This window comes from Chelonia mydas, chromosome 1 (assembly GCF_015237465.2).
Source record: "Chelonia mydas isolate rCheMyd1 chromosome 1, rCheMyd1.pri.v2, whole genome shotgun sequence".
In the NCBI taxonomy this organism is placed as follows: domain Eukaryota; kingdom Metazoa; phylum Chordata; order Testudines; family Cheloniidae; genus Chelonia; species Chelonia mydas.
In genome coordinates, this window is record NC_057849.1 from 16810254 (window position 1) to 16835643 (window position 25390).

At 41.3% G+C, this 25390-nt stretch overlaps 1 protein-coding gene across 3 annotated transcripts in view; it reads right to left on the minus strand.

The window, feature by feature from the left end:
- RSF1 (remodeling and spacing factor 1) overlaps positions 1–25390 on the minus strand; it is a 112836-nt gene that overhangs the window by 86226 nt on the left and 1220 nt on the right. The gene's annotated exons all lie outside the window — the stretch shown is intronic.

Consider the following 25390-nt stretch of genomic DNA (forward strand, 5'->3'; position numbering starts at 1 on the left):
AGGTCAGGTGGCCCACTGTTTGTTCACTAGCCTTTCATCACTACTCAAGAGAATCAGATGGGAATATTAAGTTTCTACCTGCACACAAAGCTCATGGTGCTGTGGCAGAGTGATGTAGGAAACTTTGCATAGCACCCGATCATACAATCATCAAAGTTAGTGATAGAAAAGAACAATTAGTTTATCTGAGTCCATCTTCCAGTCAATGCAAAATTATTCATACTACTACATTCTCCAGGGCTTCATACTAGTCTTAAATGTCCCAAGATATCAGGCTTCTATCCCTTCCCTGGAGAGACTACTCTACTATTAACACTAGCATATTACAGAGTGATATGCCCCAGCTTATCCCACGGAACAGGATACATTTTTCAAGTCTTGATTTCCTGATGTCTACTAGACAGATGAAAAATACCTGTGATACCATGCTTCTCCTTCCCCTACAAGCCATGGCCCTACCATTTTAAAGGGTGTAAACTGACATGTATGGTATTTAATACATTTCTTATAAAACAGCAACTCTTGCTTTTGTTTTACCTTATTCCCTTCCTGGCTTCATTCCAGTTTCTATAATATATGATGGGTTATCTTCCTCCTCCCCCGCCCTGCGCTGTTTTCAGTGTCAGTTTCCTCTTTTCTGTTACTCCTCTACCTCTTTATTTAGTGTAATAGAATATTTTCTGATTTTTTTTTTTTACTTCTGCCTCAAATCTCTCAGCTAATTCTACTGTTTTGCGAAAATTAGTCTTTCCTTCTCTTACTACCCCTCTCCCATCTACCATCCCAATTTTGAAAAATGTAATAGGCACCTAACAGCCGAGAACTAAACAGAGGGGCCTTTTTGTCCAAGGGCAATGTCCAGGTTTAAAAAAAAAATCAAGCCACCCTCCAGCTTCTGGGAAAATATGTGGAGAGTCCTACCAGGGTTTAGACTCTGGTAATCTCCAGCTAATCCAGATATCTGAAATGCAGAGTCCCTCCCCTGTTCTTCATTCCACGGCCTCAAGGCTTCTAGTGCTGTAGGACTTTGCTGAGCTATCCCATCCCTAGCCTATGGTTTTGGGATCCCTCTCTACTGTGTAGCTCCAGTGTTGGTAATGATTTGAATGGCAAAGGCCAAGTTGCAACAGAGTAAAGCTCTAAATCTTGTCAAGATTCCAAATAGCAGCACTGAAAACTGCAGCTGCAACTTGGGAAAGCTCTGAGCAGCAGAAGCAATGAGTGTGAGGGATACTCTACTGGCAAGGCTATTCCAAGCGCGGGGGGGCGGGGATGGGATGGGAGGAAGGGGAGAGAGAAGCAGGTTTGCACTGCAGCTAGAAGGGCTGGGGTAGCTGTCCAGGACCACAGGGAGAGAAAAGGACTAAAAAGAGAGTGTAGGTGTGGCTGAAAACACTGCTATGTGGAGCATCGAGGGCAGAGATGTAGTGTGATCCAAGGCATGATTGGAGTTGCAGCTAGCAAGGGATGTGAAGGGTAACAAGAAGGGTTTCTACAGGTATGTTAGCAACAAGAAGGTCAGGGAAAGTGTGGGACCCTTACTGAATGGGGGAGGCAACACAGTGACAGATAATGTGGAAAAAGCTGAAGAACTCAATGCTTTTTTTGCCTCGGTCTTCACAGACAAGATCAGCTCCCAGACTGCCGAACTGGGCAACACAGTACGAGGAGGAGGTGAGCAGCCCTCAGTAGTGAAAGAACAGGTTAAGGACTGTTTAGAAAAGCTGGACATGCACAAGTCCATGGGTCCAGATCTAATGCATCCAAGGGTGCTGAGGGAGTTGGCTGATGTGATTGCAGAGCCACTGACCATTATCTTTGGAAATTCGTGGCAATCAGGGGAGGTCCCAGATGATTGGAAAAAGGCAAATATAGTGTCCATATTTAAAAAAGGGAAGAAAGAGAACCCGGGAAACTACAGACCGGTCAGTCTCACTTCAGTCCCTGGAAAATCATGGAGCAGATCCTCAAGGAATCCATTTAGAAGCACTTGCAGGAGAGGAAGGTGATAAGGAACAGTCAACATGGATTCACCAAGGGCAAGTCATGCCTGACCAACCTGATTGCTTTCCATGATAAGACAACTGGCTCTGGGGATATGGGGAAAGTGGTGATGTGATATATCTTGACTTTAGCAAAGCTTCTGATACGATCTCCCACAGTATTCTTGCCAGCAAGTTAAAGTATGGATTGGATGAATGGACTATAAGGTGGATAGAGAGCTGGCTAGATTGTCGGACTCAACAGGTAGTGACCAACAGCTCAATATCTAGTTGGAAGCTGGTATCAAGCGGAGTGCCCCAGGGCTCGGTCCTGGGGCCGGTTTTGTTCAACATCTTTATTAATGATCTCAATGATGGGATTAATTGCACCATCAGCAAGTTCGCAGATGACACTAAACTGGGAAGAGAGGTAGATACACTGGAGGATAGGGTCCAGAGTGACCTAGACAAATTGGAGGATTGGGCCAAAAGAAATCTGATGGGGTTCAACAAGGACAAGTGCAGAGTCCTGCAGTTAGGACTGAAGAATCCCATGCACCGCTACAGGCTAGGGACCAACTGGCTAAGAAGCAGTTCTGCAGAAAAGGACCTGGGGATTACACTGGATGAGAAGCTAGATATGAGTCAGCAGTGTGCCCTAGTGGCCAAGAAGGCCAACGACATATTGGGTTGTATTAGTAGGAGCACTGCCAGCAGATTGAGGGAAGTGATTATGCCCCTCTATTCAGCACTGGTGAGGCCACAACTGGAGTATTGCATCCAGTTTTGGTCCCCCCACTACAGAAGGGATGTGGACAAATTGGAGAGAGTCCAGCAGAGGGCAACAAAAATGATTAGCAAAAAGAAAAGGAGTACTTGCGGCACCTTAGAGACTAACCAGTTTATTTGAGCATAAGCTTTCGTGAGCTACAGCTCACTTCATCAGATGCATAAAGTGGAAAATGCAGTGAGGATGTTTTATACACACAGACCATGAAAAAAATCGGTGTTTATCACTTCAAAAGGTTGCTAGGGCATATGACTTATGAGGAGAGGCTGAGCGAACTGGGGTTATTTAGTCTGCAGAAGAGAAGAGTGAGGGGGGATTTGATAGCAGCCTTCAACTACCTGAAGGGGGTTCCAAGAGGATGGAGCTAGGCTGTTCTCAGTGGTGGTAGATGACGGAACAAGAAGCAGTGGTCTCAAGTTGCAGTGGAGGAGGTCTAGGTTGGATATTAGGAAACACTATTTCACTAGGAGGGTGGTGAAGCATTGTTATGGGTTACCTAGGGAGGTGGTGGAATCTCCATCCTTAGAGGTTTTTAAGGCCCAGCTTGACAAAGCCCTGGCTGGAATGATTTAGTTGGGGTTGGACTAGATGACCTCCTGAGGTTTCTTCCAACCCTAATATTCTATGATTCTAATAAATATTTACAATGCGGGTGATAAATGGATTTGTGTTAGGTTTTCATAAACCAGGCCCATAGAGAGGTACTATTGAAAGAGGTGAGCTTGCATTAAGTTACTGCATTACTGAAAAGGAGGCAGACGACCACAGAGCCAACCCTAGCCACAAAGGGGCACGAAGGAAGCAGCCAACCCTGTTACACTTCGATTATGTAGAAGTTGGTAGCATGCATCTGGGAAAGCTTCCTACTCTTCATAGGTACATGGATTTTCAAGCTTTGGAGAGAGGCTCTGGTGCAGCCACACCTACAATTTTGCATTCAGTTCTGCGTGCTAATACTATAATGCTATTGACAAGTTCTGTGGAAATCAGAGAACAGCAATAAAACTAGTCAGAGTGACTTTTGAGAAAAAAGAGTGAAAATATTAGGAAGAGCAAGTACTTGGGAAAGGGATAGCAAAGTGGATCATTAGTCTGAAAATATCTGAAATGAGGTAAACACCAAGGATGAAGAAGAATTCTTTAAGGTGGTAAAATGGACTACAGGTGAAAGAAAACTTCCTGACAGTCAGATTTCTTAGGATGTCCAAGATACCTCTGAGCACAAAATCCTCTAGTTTGTTTTTCGGTATTGTTTTTATCATAGAACTGCCATGGTGTCCCAACAATTCTGAGTTAGATGATCAGAGTGATCATACCAAATAGGAAGAGTGAAGTTATAGAAATATCACAGGGGGAAAAAAGTCTTTGAAGACACAGGCATTGTAAAGATTAAACTATATAAAGGTTTTATTAAGAAAATACAAGAAGAAACCATGCATCCTTTGTCTTGACAATGAACTATAAGGAACACGCACACAGCTGTATTTGAGCAGACCATTACGGGTATGTTTACACGACAAATAAAATAAAAATAAAAAATAAAAATAAAATAAAAAAAAACCAAAAAGGCAATTAGTTTTAGAGCCCAACTGACTTGGTCTCACAGGGCATGTGCTATGGCACTAAAAAGAGCAGTCTGTATCTTCCTGGTTGGGCTGGACCTTGGAATCCAAGACCTTCCCCCCTTGCTGAGTCTTTACCGCTCAGGCTGGAACCTCTACACTGCTATTTTTAACTGTAATGCAACCTGCCGCAGGGTGGTTTTGTTTTGTTGGTGCCTTATAGACATACCCTACATCTTTTCAGGCTCATGCCTCAGAAGGAAGCTAAACTAAGGCACCTGGCCAAGTAGTCAACTCATAGGTCTTAAGGTTTATTTGGGTACAAAGACATTGAGTACTCAAACATCCTTGATAAACCCAATATGAGGCTCTAAATTTTTTAGCTTTTATTGAGCTTTGAGAGGAAGAGGAGACCTTATAACCCCTTGATGAATTATATTTCTTATTGAGAGGCCACTAATCTGAAACTATTGTATTTAGGGGGACATTAAGAATTTAATACATGGAAATAAAGTTACACGTTAATAGCTGGAAAGGTTTTGGCTTCATTTCAAAGAGTCTTTTCCCTCACATATAAAATAATATTTATATTCAGAGTTAAACTCCTATGCCCTATTAGATGTTAAATAAATTGATTTGTGGCGATTTTGCTTCATTATATGAAAAGAGGCAGTCTGAAAGCTTTTTCTGCTTGTTTTGGGAATGCCATGTCTGGTGATCTTTGGTTTTGCTGAAGAACTTTAGCAGTCTCAGATGTGGGCTGAGAATTCTCTCAGTCTTTAATTAAAAAGGAATCCAATGGTGTTGACCTGCTTACAAAGACATTCACTCCCAAGTGTTTCTTGAGTTAAATACACGATGTTAAAAGAAAGCTTTAACAACAGCCTCAATTAAAATCTCTTCTCACAGACAGGTTTCACTTTCTGGATCGTGACATCAGAGAACTCACGCCTAGTCACCTATAATCTTCAAAGAGAAAGAAAAGGAAAAAGTAGATTAAAAATGTTTGAAAAAGTTTCTTGATTTCCTCAGACATCAAATAAGATTGGCCACAAACATTTTGGCACCTTTTTGCATTCATCTTCAAAAAGAATTCCCCTCTTCCGTGTTTGCGGTGACTTTCCTGAACCACTGTTTGCCTCATCAACCTCACTCATGCTTTGAAACATATCCACAGCTTTACTTCTCCCTTTCCTAGGAAGTCTGCTAGTCATGCAGAAGTGTATGTGATTTTTAAACATTTAGCTAGATACTAACACTACAGGAAAAATGTCAAATTAACAAATACTGCAGCAGCCTCCTCTACACACCTGGTCCAGCAGCCTTAAGATTTCATATACTAAAAATTATTTTTAATTTTAAAGTCTACCCTCTAGTACAGGACTGTTACCCCAAAAATTGTATAGCAAATATGATCATATTGCAGGCATTTGCATCATATGCTCTGCAAGACAGTCAAAACAGCTATGAAGTTCAAATGCAAGAAAATGCAAGTGCCACATCGTTGGCACTGTGAATTGTGACATGGGTGTCATCCAAAGACAAGCATTTCATTTAAGCAAGCGTTCGACTACATAAGTATTCAAACAACCCAGTTTATAAAGCGTAATTCAAACTTAAAATGGGGCCAGTGCAAGACATCCTTCTGCACTTTAAATAGCCACTTAGCCTTTTAACTGAACAGAATCATAAAATGTACAATAATTGCCAATATTTAACAGGAAAGGTTATCTTCAATAAGAGATCCTAAATCATCCAAATGTATATTCTTCTTTCTTTCTTGGTGTCCGAGAATTTATCCTGTCCTCACAAAAGGGATTTTGATGTTTCTTTCACAAGTTTGAGATGTAAATCAAGTGTCATTTCCTGAGGCTTGTACATTAGACATGCCTCCAACTGAATTTCCTGAATGTAATCTTAATGTTAAAGTGCTCTTTAGCATACCTTGAGCCTAAACTGTTTGTTAAACACCTGCAGCTGAATGTAAAATAAACGAACACCTCTAAGCTTCAGATTTTTCTTGCTGTCCTCTAGTTATTGTATAACATTTACATGGCAGCAGCATCTAAAAGCCTGAACCAGGTTGGGTTTCTAATGTCCCAGTTCTTTGTACCTGTGACACCAACAGACTGGTCAACTTGGGTATGACCCATAACAACTCAAAAAAAGGCATTGAAATGTAATCAAGACAATTTACTTGTATTTGAATTTCAAAGAGATGTACTAGACCAGCAATCATTAACCCATTTATTTGTAGTAATAGAAATCAATGGTAGATGCGAAGTGTATTTGTCTGTGTTTACCTATATCTTGTTAGAAGTTAACAACATAACCAGATTACTTTGTAGATGCTAATTCCCTTTCATGTCTTAATAGCCTTATATTACGCTTGCAGGTAGTTCAATTAACCTCAAAGATGTAAGATATTATTAGTTTCCTGCAGTATTATCTAAATCTTCTTCAACTTGATTATCTATGTTATAATGAAGTACCGGCTAATTGCTTTATGTCAGTGGTTCTCAGCCAAGGGTACATGTACCCCTAGGGGTACGCAGAGGTCTTCCAGGGGATACATCATGTAAAACTAGGAAAATATTTAGAACAGGCTACATAAAAAGCACTAGCGAAGTCAGTACAAACTAAAATTTCATACGACAATGACTGGTTTATACTGCTCTATATTACACACTGAAATCTAAGTACAATATTTATATTCCAATTGGTTTATTTTATAATTAGATGGTAAAAATGAGAAAGTAAGCAATTTTTCAGTAATAGTGTGCTATGATACCTTTGTATTTTGGTGTCTGACTTTGTAAGCAAATAATTTTAAAGTGAGGTGAAACTTGGGGATCTGCAAGACAAATCAGACTCCTGAAAGGGATACAGTAGTTCAGGAAGGTTGATAGCCCCTGCCTTATGTGAATGAATACAACTAGTTTAACTGTGTATGCATAGGAAATAGAAGATGAGCTTCAAAGCAACTATCTGCACTGCCTATTCTTCTTCGGGGGAAAGTCCTGCTGTGACAAGAGGCTTATCAGCTTGCTATAAAACAATAAAGAAAGCTTCAGGCCTGATCCTTTTCATCTCAGGTCTGCTTAAACTTTAACAGGAAAGGTCTAAGCCATAAGACTGAAGTCTCCAGGTTTACCTTGGATTACTCTGGAATTCTCATGGAAGAACTTGAACAGACTCTACACCCAGACTGCCTATCGGACTATAACCTTTTAAACTGATTCCAGAATGACTTTTACAAATCAGCAGCCTCACCATCTCTGCTATGAAACCGACCTAAGGACTTTACACATCTGTATGTATACTGATCTTTTGACCACAGCAACTCTCTTCTTTTTCTTTTTATTATCAAGCTTTTAGTCATTAAAGAATTGGCATCTGCATGATTATTGGTAAGATCTGAAACCCATACTGACCCAGTGAAAAGTGTCCAGTCCTTTGGGATTAGTGGACTTCACATACGGTAAATCAGGTTTTCAATAACTTCTCACTATATTAGACTTGGTCTAGATGGGAGTCAAGGGCTGGAATGCTCAAAAGGGACGATATCTGGCTTCTTGGAAACCAGTGTGGTATTACAGAAGCTGTTTTGTTACTGGCTTGGTAAATCTAAGTATAGAATAAAACACCAGGTTGGGGGATTGTCTGCCCTATTCCTTTCAGCCTGCCCTGTGTACAACATCCTCAGTGTGGCCCATCGGCACCCAGTCACAGCACATCATGATTATCCACCTCCCTCGATGCTGATTTTTCTTGTTACTATCTAATATTTATAGGTCATCAGTTTATGAATGGTTTCTAAGGTTATCAATACTGCCCTGCCCAAGTTGTTTAAAATGTCTGCTCTTGGAGTGAAGGAATATTGCTCATGTTCTGAATATCTAATCTTGCTAATGGTGAAGTATAATGGTGAAAACCAGAAAAATTAGAAACTCCCCTGGAGAGTTGGTTATAATCTTCAGGGATTCCCCTGGAAATTTGCATCTGCAGTCTTCTGGAAAGATTTTAGGTCTAAACCTACTCATTCTTTTTGGGTAGCCCAAAAAAGGAAATCACATACCCAAGTACGGGTCAAATACTGCCTATGACCAAATGCACAGGTTCTATTTCCATGCACTTGCTCCAAACATCTATATTGTGACACTGAAGGAGATAGAATCCTTGCACAAATATTTAGCCAAACTCATCATCTAGTCCAGTGGTCGCCAATGTGGTGCCCAAAGGCGCCATGGCGCCTGCCGTGACATTTTTGTGTACGCACAGGACAGCGCGCTGCCAAAACGCCACTGCCAGGCGCAGCTGCCTGAGAACAGCCCGCCGAAATGCCACCGAGAAACGTTTCTCAGTGGCATTTCGGCGGCAGGGTGTCCAGCGCCTGCCACAGTCTTCTGGGAATAGCAATATGCTAGTCCCACAGAAAGGTTGGGAACCACTGATCTAGTCCTTCCAGACCACATCTAACACATACAGTAGAAGCTCAGAGTTACAAACACCTTGGGAATGGAGGTTGTTTGTAACTCTGAAATGTTCGTAACTCTGAACAAAATATTATGGTGGTTCTTTCAAAAGTTTACAACGAACATTGACTTAATACAGCTTTGAAACTTTACTATGCAGAAAAAAAATGTTACTTTCCCTTTTTTTTTTTTTTTTTTAGTAGTTTATGTTTAACACAGTACCGTACTGTATTTGCCTTTTTTTGGGGGGGGTCTCTGTTGCTGCTTGATTGAGTACTTCCGGTTCCAAATGAGACATGTGGTTAACTGGTCAGTTTCGTAACTCTGATGTTCATAACTCTGAGGTGCTACTATACCTTTAATTTCTCTCATGGTTCGGGAATAGGTCTAGTAGGATCTTCTATTTCTATTCTCCCTAGAAACAGATCAATCAGTATCAGACACTGCAGTTGAAGGAATTTAGCCTGACTTGCATCTCTGTTTCAGGTAATTTCATGTCTTTTTTCTGTTCCACCTATTGAACGCAGGAAACACACCTCTTCAACAGAAGGTTCTAGAGCAACTAGAATGTTTGCGGGTCATCAGTTTTCCATTTTAGGCTTGCTCACCATTTTATAAGCATCCAATTTATCTGACTGATACCACGTCTCTGCGGATGGAATTTATTTTTAAAATGATTCTAGTCAATGAAAATGAGTAATCCTATCAAGTTAACTGCTTAGGAAGTTTCAGAGGTAAGTGGGGGAAGAGGGGAGAGGAGGGACAGGGCAACTGTTATTTTACTCAGTGCACTAAAAAATAATCCATAAATGGAAGCTACTTTGATTACTTAGAAGCAAAAAATTTCTAAACCAGATTTCACAATAGACCAAAAATAGTATCGGTGGACATGACTGATGTTTAAAAACTTGATATTTGCATGATAAAATTATTTCAGCAAAATCATAATTTGGTTTTGTACAGTTCTCAAAATGCAGTACTGGCAAAGGATGATGGAATAGCCACACTTTTTGGTAAGCACAAAAATGATACAAAACATTAGATGTTTTAAAATGTTTGTGTTTGCTTCAAGTCCTAGTCAGTTTCACGATTGGCAACTGAAGTGATACATCACAGCTCAGAAGCTGACAACCATAAACGAGGCACAGAGTGGACCAGAAAGATAGAAACAGAGCCAGAATCCACCGGAAGGGACAACAGGCCCAACAACAAAATGAACACAAAGTTGTTGAACTTTAAAAGCCATTTAACAGAACAAGGATGACAAAGGCAAGGCAAAGAGACAGGACATGAACAGGGTGACTGTTTCAACTTCTGTGGCCAAAAAACAAAATGGTCCACTGGAGCCACAGTTCCTTAACCAACTTCTGACCCCACTCACCTCCCTCCCCCACACAAACATTTAAGGTTGCAGTGAACAAGGCTGTGCACAAGGTACCAAACTCACAAGCCAGCGGAACATGTGTGAAAATGTTGGTAAGAAGTTATTTTGCCAAATCAATTTTGAAACTATATCTGCTATCTAAGGTGTCTCCTAATGGTAATATTGGAAGGGATAATTCTTGCAGAGATTTTTAAACCAGTCAATGAAATTTGAAATAAGGCTTTTCTTGTACTTCCAGTAATCTCTTCTTTTCTGTCTTTAGTGAAAATGATTTGTTAAGAACCACACCAGAATCCACAGCAAAAACATGGAGGAACAGTGTACTGCAATGGCAAATCTAATAAGGGTCAAATTTATAAACTGTGTAAGGCTCACTATTTTTTTGTGCCTTAACTCAGGTACTTAGAACGTCCCTTAGCTATCATTCTGCTTCCACAGGTCTCATGTGCCCTTCTCGGCCGCAATGCTTTCTCCAATTTAAGCAGCATGGTCTCTGTGAAGCTAAGTTTCTCTTTCCTTGTGTGTACCTTTCTTGTTTTCTATCTTCTCACTTTCTCTTCCTCAAATCTGAAATTCTCTCCCTTCTTGCATCATATCCTCACCTTTGCTATTCCTCCACATCACTTTGTAACCCTCCTCTTTGTTCTCTTGCCACTCTTCTTCAGAGCATAAGAAAGGCCATACTGAGTCAGACCAATGGTCCACCTATAAGAACACATTGCTATCACTCAGCCAGGTTCTTGCAATGGTGCAATCGTAGTCTCAGAGCACCTCCTAAAAGAGGATCACCAGAGTCACAACAGGCCAATGGTTGATAACCTAATTTTCCTCCCTACTTCACATGAGGTAGCCAAGCCTATGTTTTTGGGGGGCATCATTATCCAGCATCTGTAAAGAATCCAAGAGGACCCATAAGCTGCAGACCAATTTGAAAAATTAGAGGCAGTCTCCTCCACAGAAGGGTAAATTGATAGTGGATACTAGGTCTTACAAGTATTTCACTATGCCCATCAACTTCCCATCTCTTTCCTGGTTGAGCTTCAGCCAACTGCCTACCATGCAGCCATTTATCTCAGCTAGGTAGGGAGATGGCACTATCCACACCGAAGAAAGGGGAAGCCTTGGATATCATCTGCATATTGCTGGTACTTGAGACAATGGTCTCTCACAGCTTCTCCCACCCCCAATAAATGCACGTAGATGTTAACAAGAATGGGAGAAGAGCATGATGCCGCGTAGGACTCCACAGATGAGTGTTCTGGAGGTAGAGGAGCAGTTGCTAATCACCATTTTGCATATCCTGGAAAATAAAAATAAAAAAATGGAGCCATATCAGAGCTTTCTCGTCAACCCCTGCAATAACTCTGATGAGAGAGCAAGACAGCAGCACACCATACAAATACACATCCAGAATGAGAGTGAATTTCCTCCTCCGATCTTTTTTAGATCACAAAAATCTAGTTTCCTTCTCACCTTAGCTGACACAAATCAGAACTACAACAAGCTGTGAGAGAGGGCATGTTTATAGTTGTAGCCAGTGTGTGTTTCTTCCATTTGATGAGAATGTAGGAAGTGTCATAAGAATTCAGACCTGTAGTCCATCAAGTCCAGTATCTTGTCTCTTACCATAGCCTGCCCCAGATACTTCAGATGAAGGTGCAAGAAACCCCACAGGAGATGTGGAATAACCTGCCACCTGATTAGTATCTAGTCCTCTTAACCGTTAATAGTTAGAGACTGGCTTATGCCCGTACATATGTATATCACTAAGTTAAGTATTTTTATTGCAATTCTGGATATTAGTTATCCAAATGACCAACATTCCCTTTAAAACTTGCTAAGTTTCATAGAATATCAGAGTTGGATCTTGGCTTCAAAAATATATTGCTATGGCAATGAATTCTATAGTCTAATTATGTATTTTGTGAAAAAGTATTTCCTTCTATCAAGTTTGAGTTAGCCACTTTCAGTTTAATTAAATGTCCTCATTATTTTATTATGGAAACAGGAAGAACACAAGTTCCCAATATACCTTCCCAACTCCACACATTTTTGTATACATTTGTCTCTTCTCTAAAATAAACAATGCCAGTATTTTCAATTTCTCTTCATGAGAGCTTTTTCGTGTCCTTAATTATTTTAATCACTCATCTTTTAACTCCCTCTAATTCTTTGGAGATGGGGAGATCAGTGTTGAACACTATTCCAGATTAGAGAAAAACACTGATTTATATAGATGGCATTACATGATTTTCCCTTATGCCATCTAACATTTTGTTCTCTTTTTAAACTTTTTCCACCAATGCACATTACTTTACTCCTGTGGGAATCCTGCACCACTGCGCATGTGCATAATTAATGAGCCATGCATATTTTTACTTTTTTTACACCGAAAAAAAGCTTCTGCCAGAATGTTGCTGCAATTCTGCCTTTGGCCCAGCAGAGGGCACTGTGGTGCTAGAGCAAAGCAGCAGCTCCCAGTAGAAAATAACTTCTGCAGTTCCGCCTTTTGCTCACCAGAGGGTGCTGTGGCGCTAGAAAACAGCAGCCGCTGCCAGCCAGCCAACTAGGGAAGAGAAAGAGCCTGCCTTCTTCACAGCGCCTGCCAGACCAGGTCAGGAGACAGGGGCTATGGAGAGATAGACAGCGTGGGGCTGCTGGGGGTGGGGTCAAACAGGGGCTCATAAGGGCTAGTGGAGGACGACAGACTGGGGCAGGGGCTGAATAGGAGTGGAGGCACAGGGCCACATGCCGGGAGAGGGAGCAGAGCTAGACGAGGAAGGGGGGTGGCTGAGTGGGGGCACAGAGACATGGGGATGGGGGAGAGGGTGCAGGCCACACAGGAGCAGAGGGGTGCATGAGTGGGGGTGGAGGGACACATGTGGATGGGGGTGCAAGGACACATGGGTCCTTGCACATGGGGGTGCAGGGACACATGGGGACAGGAGCAGATGTGCCTGACTGAATGGGAGAGGCTAGGGGTCAGCGAAGGTCCACATGGGGGAAGCTCCCTAACAGTCCCTCCCCACCCCCACCCCCCCAAAAAAACCTGTTCCATACTTTTCCCCACTTATACCCAACAACCCTCCAAGTTCACTCCCAGACTCCTTTCCAGCAATTACTCTCCTCTCCCTCCGCTTCTCTGTTATCCAACTCCTCCAAGCTTTGCACTGCTTCTGAGAGGTGAGAGAAATACCATTCTATATTGTAGTTTAAATAAATTACTACTCAGAGTTCTGTATTAATATGTCTAGTAATGAATCTTTTTTGTTGTCTGTATTGTTATGGTAGTGCTGTGGTGATACTGGCAGAGAACGCAGAGCCTGAAATCTAATTGTTACATGAACTTTTTCTGGAATGGCTTCGCTTGGTAGAGCGCCATTTCTGGGCTTGGCCAACTAGCACTGACTGGTGGTACAGGACAGTTATGCAGACCCAGGATGACCAGCAGTAGCAGCAGAACTTTGGATGATATAGGACACTTTCCTAGAAGTCTGTGCAGACCTCACCCTAGAGATGCAGTGACAGAACATCTATAAGAAGGTTCCCCTGAGCATGGAAAAAGCACATGGCCATTGTTATCTGGAAGCTCACCACTGACAACTGTTACCAGTCAGTTGCTAAAAAGTATGGTAGATCAACTCTCAGGGCTGTTCGTGTGCTACTAAGAGGGTATTGCTATCCTGAGTCACAAAGCTTGGCAATGCACAGGAGGTTATAGATAAGATTTTCTGGTTGGGTTCCCAAGTTGTATTGGGGCCACTAATGGGACCTACATGCCCATTCTTTGCCTATCATACCAGCCTTCAGAGTTAGTCAACAGAAAGAGGTATTTCTCTGTGATGCTGCAAGACCTGGTTGAACACCGTGGAAGGTTTGCCTATACTAATGTGGGGTGCTCTGGAAAGGTCTATAACACTTGGCTCTTTAGAAACTCAGATCTGTTTTTTGCAGTGGGAAATAAAATTTTTGCTCCAGAACCACTGTGAACATTAATGGTATTGTGACTTCCTACTGTCATTCTGCGAGACCCTTGCTACCCTGCTTATAAAGCCTTTTACTGTGCATTTGGATAGGAGAAAGGTGCTAACTATACCGAGTAGCTGCAGAGGAACAGTGAAGTGTGCATTTGGAAGATTGAAGGGAAGGTGGAAGTGCATCATGACAAGGCTGGAGGCTGTTGAGTAATATTTGCCTTGTGTGATAGGTACTTTCTGCATCTGCACAACATCTGAGAGAGAAAGAGAACCCCTCCAATGGGTGGCAGGCAAAGATGGAGACTTTCTGACCATTATGAACAACGAGAGAGGCTGAGTAGGTCAGTGACACACCGTGCTACTACTATGAGGTCTGGGCATAGTGGTAAAAAATGTATACACCTTTGTGCAAGGGTTTTATTATGCTTCATACAAGCATTTTATGAAATTAACAGTTGTAAATTATGAAATCCTTACAGAGCGTAACAGCGAAAACATAAAATCAACAGAATGGCAGCAGGCATGCTTGAAGTGCTGAGTGCACAAGTTTGTGCTGATGAGGTCACAATCACGTGTAGGTAGGGAAATGGGTCAAAACTGTTCTATGTCTTGGTGTGTGAGACAGCGAGCAAAGGACCTGTTCCCTGTAGTAGAGGAAGGGAAGGGGTGTTCAGCATACAGTATTCTCAAGCAGCGGCAGGACAAAGCTAGGTTCAAGTGATGGCCATGAACATAGTAACACTATGCTCTTCACCAGGGTTGTCTGCTTCTGCATCGTTTCCTTCAGTATCTGTGCCCGAATAGCCTTTTCTTTGTCACAGTCTAAGGGTCACAGAGGACGACTAGATCATCCAGTCTGACCTCCGTATATCAAGGCCACCAACAGCACTCAGCACTCGCACACTAACCCAACAACTGAAATGAGACCAAAGAACTACAGCCCACAGGAGACTAGATTAGGATGTGCAACAAAAAGAGAATAGGAAGAACTGAAATGCACTAGTACCTGATCTTAAGAAAGATAATCCTGGCAAGTGACCCAAACCCACATGCTGCAGAGGAAGGTGAAAAAACCTAAGTTCACTGCCAATCTAAGCTGGGGGGAAATTCCTTCCTGACCACATATATAGCAATCAATCAGTTAGACCCTGAGCACGTGAGGAAGAACTAGCCACCCAAGCACCTGAGAGAAAAAGACTGTTCAGTGCCATCTCAGAAGCCCCCACTTTAATGTTCCATCTCCAGCCATGGCTATATCCTGATGCTTCAGAGGAAGGAGGTAAAAAAAACCCCTTCCAGAATAAATGGGGGGGGGCGGTTTCTAGGAGGAGGGGGGAAATCCCTTCCTGATCCCCAGCCGGTGGCCAGCTGAAATCCTAAAGCATGAGCTTTAGGAACACAAGACATAAACCAGGAGTGAGCCCCAAGATGGTTACGCTCAGCCCCCATCATCACAAACAACCCAGATATTTGTCCAGCTATCAAAATTAACTTAGTTTTTTGCCCCCCACAACTCCTATTGGGAGGCTGTTCTAGAACTTCAACCCTCTGATGGTTACATACCTTCTTCTAATTTCCAGTTACAGTTTGTCCATGGCCAGTTTATATTCGTTTGTTCTTGTGCCGACACTGTCCTTTAGCTTACATAGTTCTCCACCCTCCCTGGTATTTACCTCCTCTCCTGCTCCTCCGCACATGTATTCACAGAGAGCAATCATATCCCACCTCAGCCTTCTTTTTTGCTAGATGAAAAAAGCTAAGCTCTTCCAGTCTCCTCTCATAAGATAGGTCCTCCAATCCCCAATCATCATCCTAGCTCTTCTCTGCATGTGTTCCAGTTTAAACTCATCTATCTTGAACATGGATGACCAGAATTGTACACAGTATTCCAAGTGAGGTTTTTCCCAGTGCCTTGCACAATAGCATTCATATTTCTCTCTCTCTATTGGAAATACCTCACCTAATACATCCTAAGATTGCCTTTTTCACAGCTACATCACTTTGTTGGCTCATAGTCGTCCTGTGATCAACCCACATACCCAGGTATCTCTCCTCCTCTGTCACTTCCAACTAATAAGCCCCCAGCTTGTCGCAGAAATTCTATTAAACCCTAAGTGCATGGCCTTGCACGTTGTACTACTGAACTGGCAATGAGATCCCTCGTCAGTTCCCTCTCCTCCTCAGTATCATACTGAAGTAACCCTTGCCTCCACTCTTTAGTGACCTCACGGCTGCATCCCAGGAGAGGCAGAAGATGACCCCCCTGCCCCAAGATCTGCCATGTCTTCAGACTCCGATAATGCTCCTGTCTGTGGGGGCTGGTGTGTGTCAGGTACTGAAGTGCCGAGAAACAGCACAAGTAGTTTTTGTCCCAATTCTAGTTTTCATGACAACACTGATAAACTATCGCTTTTTCCTCAAACTGGAATTTTATTCCCATGGGCTCAACCCAGTCTAGGGGGAGTTTGGAGATGGTAAAATGTATTCCATTTTGCTACCCCCTTGTACAGAACCCCTGTACCAATGCTGGCTTGGTGGTGGCCGGGGGGGAGGCAGGGGGAGGGCTGAGCAGCAGAGAACAGGTTAGTAATTGCATGTGCACCTCTACAGGCTTTCCTTAGGTTGGAGGATGTTACCCTAAGAAGCATCCCCAACAGGCAGAAAAGGATCTTGTTCAAAAGGCAATGCACAAAGTGGGAAGATATGCCACGCTGTTATTTGCCAGAATGGTGCCCCCCACATCTGGTACAGGAATTGAAGGGAACCACCTCTTATACAGGCAACCACAAGAAAGCTGCATTTTCTACAGTGGAAATGCCAAACTAGAGCACTATCTTTTCCTTAAGTTCTCTTTTAAAATATTTGCAAACTAGCACAAAGTGCCCTGCAAAATAAATACTTTTGCAGTAATTCTTTTGAACCCTAGAGATTATCAATAGTGAGTGTGTGATTAAAAGCAGCCACAAACACATTACAATCTCTATGCATTCTGAAATATCTCTGTAGACAAATGTGGGATATTTACCTCAGACTACAGGGAATTGGTCAAACTGTGAGCCAAAGTACTTTTCCTACTGCTTTTTCGCTTTGTATCTGTAGCTAAAATAAATATGCCTGCCATGCAATGTTGTGTATGATTTTTTTTTTAATCCCTGTGGTGCTGCCATCTTGAACAGAGGGAGGGAGCAATAAGCAGCACAGAAAGAGGGGGCGGGCACATTTGACTGATGGTTATGGGATTTGATATTTCAGAGAAACAACACTTTGGAGCTTAAAGAAGCCTTTTGAGCATGTCAGGTGGTTGGGAGGATAAAAGCCAAGCAAGTGGAAAGGGGATACCAGCTCACATCCACCCAACATGGTGGTACCCTGATGATATCCAGAACAAAGTTGTTTAAATCCCCCTATACATGTGTATTATAATATAGCACACAATCCTTACTGGAAAAGGTCCCTCCCAACTACTGTCAGTCCGGTTGTCTGAGTTTTCAGGGTCTCCATCATTCTCTCTGCCTCAGGGTTTTGCAAGTTGACGAGATCTTGGCTGGCCGTGGCAATCTCCCCACTTGAGGTCCTGTTTGGGTGTCTTTGCATGCTGGGGTTCAGTGATGGACTCCCTTGCAAGAATCCAGCCTGGCTCTTCATAGTAGGTGAGAGTTTTGTGACCTTTGCCAGAGATGTCATTACTGTACCTGGTACTTTTATAACACTGCTAGAACTCCACTCCTTCGTTGTGGAACTGCACTGAGTCCTGGACTGCCCCCCAGACATTTGGTCTGATAGCCTCTTATGTATCTTCACATTTTGTGTTCAGACTGGATTAGACCTGCTCCTCTTCTCAGAGGCCAAGGACATCCAGGACCTCTTAAAGGCCCACACAGAACATGGCTACTAAAATCAGAATGGACTCCAGATACACCATGAGTTGATTTTCTTTTTTGGTGTTCTTAAAAACAAACAACATGCTGGGTCATCATCCAAGACTGCTATAACATGAAATATATGGCAGAATGCAGGTAAAACACAGAGCAGGAGACATACTCAACTTCTTGGGGGAGAATTGTAACAAATTTAATTAAAACATTATTTAACAAGCATCATCAGCATGGAAGCACGTGCTCTGGAATGGTGGCCAAAGCATGAAGGGGCATACGAATGTTTCACATATCTGGCACGTTAATACCTTGCAATGCCGGCTACAAAACTGCCATGTGAATGTGTTCTCACTTTCTGGTTACATTGTAAATAAAAAGCAGCCAGCATTATCTCCCGTAAATGTAAACAAACTCGTTTCTCTTAGCAATTGGCTGCACAATAAGTAGGGCTGAGTGGACTTGTAGGCTCTAAAGTTTTACATTGTTTTGTTTTTGAGTACAGTTATGTAACAAAAAAAAATCTACATTTGTAAGTTGTGCTTTCACGATAAAGAGATTGCATTACGGCACTTGTATCACGTGAACTGAAAAATACTATTTCTTTTATCATTTTACAGTGCAAATATTTGTAATAAAAATATAAAGTGAGCACTGTACACTTTGTATTCTGTATTGTAATTGAAAATAATATATTTGAAAATGTAGAAAAACATCCAAAATACTTAATATGTTTCAATTGGTATTCTATTGTTGAACAGTGCAATTAACTAAACAAAATTAATCGTAGTTTTAGTCGCTTGAGTTAGCTGTGATTAATCAACAGCCCTACTTCCTATCTTCCCTTTGTGCTGGGATAGTTTGAAGTTGCACCTTTAATATAGCCTCATTGAGAAACTGCCAACTCTCCTAAACTCCTTTATCCCTTAAGATTTTCTTTGCATTGGACCTTACCTACCAGTTCTCTAGTTTTTAATCTGCTTTTTGATACTGTTGCTGCCTCGAAGTGGTAGTGGTCCAACTTTTTTATGTCACACCACTTCTAGATCACAGACCAGTCCAGCATGTGATCAGCAATGTGTACTGATCTGGAGATCACATGTTTAAAATCCTCAGTGGATGGAGGATTGAGCCAATGTAACAGAGATGTTTTATCTGAGGACTGGTGCAGTTTCCCAGGACAATGAAGCTTATGTCATCTGCCTTAATCATCTGCTCAGTTCTTAACCCATCCCAAGAGGGTCTAGCAGTAGAAAGCATCCCACAAGCTTCTAGAAAGAGATGTTAACAGCAATTCTCCTGTCCAACATTAGAGTATTATCAATGAGATGTCAGATCTTGTTCATGGTCTAGAAAGGACAGGGCCCATCAGAAATTGGGACTTCTATATTGATGCTATAAACACTGTGCCTTAAAAACAGTAGTGGATAGTCAGGTTATTGACACAACGTATGACACTCTTGTCTGGTACTGCTTCTAGCATTGCATACAATTGCTGCTAATATTGATTGATTAATTAACATAGAAGGGACCATTATAGCAACCTAATCTGACCTCCCATATAAGATTGGGTGAAATTCTGTAACCTGTGATTTCTGCAACAGGTACAATAACTCAAGAGAGTGTTTGGGTTTATCTTGTAGAAAGATATTCAACCTTAATTTAAAGTCTTCAAGTGATTGTGAATCCATCACTTCGTAAGCTGTTTCAAAGGTTAATTACCCTCACTGTTAAAAGCAGACAAGTCTAAATTGGAAATAAGGTGCCTAACTTCAGAAACTAGAAGACTTATTAATGTAGCAGGACATCCAAAACAAGATCCATTGGCTGGAAGCTGAAATGTTCTCCCCATGTAGGTACTTACAAGACAGCAGTCAAATCACCTCTTGCTTTTAGTTTTATCCAGGAGATGGTTAAACTAGAATCCTTTCCACAAGCTTTAATCCAGATATGTGAAAATTGTAAGAATGGCAAGCTTCACCCCAACACAAAAAATGACTCTAGGATACAGAGGGAAAAAAAAAAAAAACTCAGAAAGTTTTATCCCTTTGCACCTACCATAGACACTCTCAAGAAGAATCAGTGCTAAAGGGAAGCTAGAGGGGGTTAGAGTACAGAAATCTGTGAAGCAGCTTACTTGTTGCTTTGAAGCATGGCAACTCCTTGAAATAAGTATTTTTTTAAAGTCAGGACAGCTTTATGGTTCTATATATAGTATAAGATATGCTTTAGTTTTCCTTTGTCTCCATTAGCACATAGGCCCTTCATGTATTACCAGAGATTATCTGTCACATCTTTAGGTATTTCAAGATGTATCTCTACCTTAAATTCCCTCTTTAATGCATAAACTGCAGAGGTAGAGAGAAAGGTCTATGGAAGCAAAAGAGTGTAACTACGTTGCACCTGAAGCTAATACACAATAGCAAATCTGTCACATTTTTATGTTACATCATTTCTGGACTCTGAACCAATACTTTAGTTATAACAATTATCAAAATCAAAGCATTTAATATAACAGATACATGCCGATAATCACCCATGGGAGAAGAGGGACTTCAAGGTTCGACCAGCTAGTTAATACAAACAAAAGAGACAAAGGAAATTAGATGAACAAGAGTTCAGAAAGGGGCAAGAATGCAAATATACAAGGAGTAGACTTAAGACACACCATGGCAGCATCCACCTCAAAGACCTCTCTCTTCTACAGCACTTAAAGAAATGGAAGAACTTCTTAGAGGCCATCCTACACACCTGAATATGTGAAGAGCAGGGAAGGAAACAAGGACTAGAGAAGAATGTAATCACAAGCAGCAGCACAAAATTTCTACTGAAGTCAAGGTCTCTATACAGTTTTCTTATAGCACTAGTAAGTCCCAATTTTAAGGGCAATACACTACAAACATGTACCTATCATATTTGTCTTCCAAATATCCTTCTTGAAGATTACCAACCTCTTACATCAGTAACTTCTTACCAGTCCACTACTGGAAGAACATCCAGAGTATTCATTCCTCTACTGATACAGTTTCAATCAAGTACAAATCAAGTATAGTATGGCTAAAGAAGGTTTATAAAGCTGATAACGGCTAACATAATTCAAAACATGCCATTTACACTCATTCATATACCAAGGAACCTGGCAAACCAGCAAGTCTTTTGCATAGTCATGTGTAAAATCTGATCTCTGTTTTGCAAGCTAGCACTACTAATATTTTCATTCACAGGTGATTCAGTGCTTAATTAACATTTATACTGACTCTCAAGTATTTGCAAACACAATAGAGAGTATCTGATATTTCTCTGACTAAATACTGTACTAGATATAGTGCGGTGTTCTTACTCCCTTCCAGTCACATGTATTTTTTACATTAAAAACATACCACCATCTCCCTTTTGCAAGGGGAACTCTTAGTAAGGCACTGCATGATGTGGTCAATTCTGCAAGTAGAGTTCCAGTATGACAAATCATTTCAATTTGCACAATTTTGCCACTGGAAGCAAAAACAGTTTGCTTAAAAAGGCTAGGTTCTTGAGGAACATTGTAGGATGATCCACTGCTGGTACCTTAGTTTTGAGTCCACCCCATCCCCATCCACTAACTACAGTTTATATCAAGTTTAATGAAATTTCCCTGCCTTTATAAAGAATTTATTTATTAACCAATATAGGGTTTCTTTTTAATCGAATCTCAGTGCAAACAAACACCAGTTTACACACTCAGCAGCATCTACAGAAGCAACTGCTAAAAGCAGCTATCAAGATTATGGTAATTCTGCTATATATTCCACTCTCCTCTTTTGAAACCAAGCTTTCAAGGTTATAGTTATGATCACAGTGCTAGCTGCCTTAGATATAGCATTACAAGAGGGAAAAGCCTTTTAACAAAGACCAAATTATTTGTCTTAGCCAGAGCCGTCGCTAGGGTACGGCGAATCAGGGCAATCGCCACGGGCCCCATGCTTTGGGGGGCCCCCGTGGGCCAAGAGGTGAGGCAGGAGGGCAAGCAGGGTGAGGAGGCAAACGGGGAGGCGAGCAGCAGCCTGGCAAGGCGGAGCCCCCCTATTAGAACCTCCCGCTAGCACCTCCTGCCTACTGGTGGGCCCCAACAATCAGCACCTCCCCCTCCCTCCCAGTGCCCACCGTCAGCCGCAGATCAGCTGTTTTGCGGCATCAGGAGGTGCTGAGGGGGAGGGCGCAGCATGCTCAGAGGAGGGGGCAGAACTCGGCGGGGAAGGGGTGCAGTGGAGGCAGGGCCTGGGTAGAGCCAGTGGGGAGCACCCCCCGGCAGATACACACCAAGTTTCTAATGTCCCGGGCCCCACACACCTAAGGATGGCCCTGGTCTTAGCAGTAATTCACTAAAACACCAGGGGTCTCATTATTTTGTTCAGATAATGTCAACTTGCAAATGAGCCACTAACAGTACAAGTTAAAAGGATTTTTTTTTTTTTAACATATATTTTCTCTGAGAATCAGGCTATTTCCATGGCCACCATTTCATCTCATTATCCTACCTAAATATAAAATAAAATTGAGACAATCATGAAACTGAATTGGCATGTTCAAAACATCATCATACAATCACATTGTTTGTCATTATGTCCCATCCTTCATCTGTATACTGTAATATAGGAAGAAGTCAGCTTTTTGGGGAAGGCCTTGTCTTAGTACTTGCCTTCAAAGCACTTAGCATACTGTTGGTGTTATGTAAATTAGCATAATATCTAACCAGATCAGACTACAAAAAGAAAGCTATTAATACTTAGGTATAGAGGTGATCAATATATTTCTTGATATAGTAAAATACAGAGGCAATATAGTACTGCACAAATGCTGACTGAGCAATCGTAACTTTTTAAACTTCAACGGTAACATATCAGAATCAATATTATTTGATAGTCAACTAGGCAACTACCAAATCTCTCCTCTGCACCCCTAAATCATCCTTTTTTGATAATGGGAACAAAAAGGAGAAATTATACCTTGCTTCCTTAGAACAAAAGTACCTATAGCTTGTCCATTCTCACTCATTAGCAGGAAGGATTTTCTTGATTGCTTTTATAGAACTACAGAATATAGAACAGTTCATTCTTGAGTTCATATATAATTGTTCTACCTGAATCTTTGAATAAAGGTTTGTATGTAATATAATGAAAAATAAATTGCTTAAACAAGTTTTACACATATGCTCCAAAAGGCTCCGTGTCTTAGGCCATAAGCCTATGAAAAATTTCAGCTTGGAAGTAATTTGTGGAGAGATTTGTGATAGAGTGCTCACTATCAAACAACAGCATCACTGTTAATACACCAATAGAACTCCTCCCTCCCTCCCTCCCCCACCCCCCCCCCCCAAAATGTGCAGACAAGACATTTTGCCACTGTTTTTTCCCTATGAATTTTTTTCCTTTCTTCTCTCCTTTTTGGTGGGGGAAGGATTTAGTAGTAAGTGTTAAAAGCACCTGAATTAAGACCGCAGCAATGTTTACATTAGGAGGTAAGGGTATGATTCCCAGCTCGTGTTAGACATATTCACGCTAAGTCTCCTCAAACCAGAACACTGTGGATACATACTAACCACGACTAGCCCGAGCTGCCACTCGCCACTGCCTATGCTACCATGGCTACTCTACTATTTTTAGCCCGCTAGCGGTCCTGAAGCTAGTACAAGTACATATAATGTGAGTGGGGAATCCCCCCTTAGCACTTAGTGTAGAAATAGCCTTTAAGACACTATCAGGTAGGTTAGGGCCAAAACCAGGTTTTGTAAAACTTCTTAAACACAACCCATATTTAAAATGTTTTTCATTAGAACTATTTGTTTGGATTCAAATATTCACTCCGCACTATTGTAAACCTCAACACTGCACAAGTGTGCTAGTGCATAAAAAGTGAAACTGATTACACATTTAAATTAACCAGCTTCATTTTTGCTACCCAAGCTGAATTGCATACAGTAAACAAACAGCAAGTATTAGGGGGAAAGGATTAACATTTTCCAGTTCTAACAGTCCATTTAGTAACAGGCAACAAAATTTGTTTTACACTTATGTCATTGTAAACCCTTTTTTTTTTTTAAAAGGCTCAAAAATAATTTTATAAAATAATGGACATTAAATTTAGTCTTCACAACAGTGTTACAGAAAATATACAGATGCATCTTTTGATAAGATAAAATAGTACAACACATGCAGAGGACAATAGTCCTCACAAATGTAGTTCAAGGATTTATTTTTTCCTTTTGTCATATAACCACCACACAAGCTTTCCCAAAAACCCTAAAAGATGGTCATCTAAGCTTTTGTTTTCCATCTCCACACATTTCCTTCCCTGAAAGACACAGCCACCATAAACATGAGCACAAGCACCTTTTAACCTTGTCTGAATAAATGTCCAAAAAATAAAAAAAGTTAAGATAGTGTTTTTAAGTGTTTAAATTTCTTTCAATGTTGGGTCACACATGAAAAATATTTATTGGTTTGCTTCCCATTCTTCCTTCAGAGCTAAGGGACCAGGAGTGCGTTGAAATAATGTAATAACATCTTATAGATACAATCCAATATATAAACTCTCCTATAAGACACAGCTAGAAGCTTTCAATTAATAAACTATAAAGAAAACTCTTGGTGATTATCACTGTCTATTAAAAAAGTGTTTTACTCATGCAATTAAAGACTATTGTAAGGTTAAAAGTCAGTTTTTAAAAAATACAGAACTTACAAGATCTTAAATTAAAATTGAAAACTTTAAATTTGATTTTTAATTTTCAACACAAATGCTATTAGTTTACTTTTTGTACTTCAGTCAGATTGAGCATAGTGCCTCTTTTTAAAAATATTCCTTTACATACCAAAAAAACAAACACACTGAAGTCTTGGGGAAGTAGGAACAATTATTTTATTTGAGAAAGTAGTAGTGTAGGCTGCAAGACCCAGGCAATGGCCACTGCATTTAGAAGTGTCTTGTTTGCATGAAAAAAAAAGTGATACTGGACATGTAAAGGAGGTAATAAATAAATGAACCTTGGCTGGTGTTTTGTTTTGTTTGTGGGTGCCATAAGCATACAAATACAATGTTTGCACTGCATGAGCCAAGAATTCTCACGAGAACAGACCGATGCTGTGGACTCGAATTGCAATATAGACACATGGAAGGGGCTCTATGTCGGGGGGCTGTTGGACCAGCAGCAGCCCCGAGCTGGGATTCTCTAGCAGCAGGAAGTTTCTATGGGGCCGGGGGAGCATGCGCCTTGAGGCTCCTCGTCTGTCTCTATGTGGCAAGAGAGCACAAGTAACCACCACCGCACCAATAATAGACAGAGACCAAGAGCAACAAGCACCTTTCCTTTCGG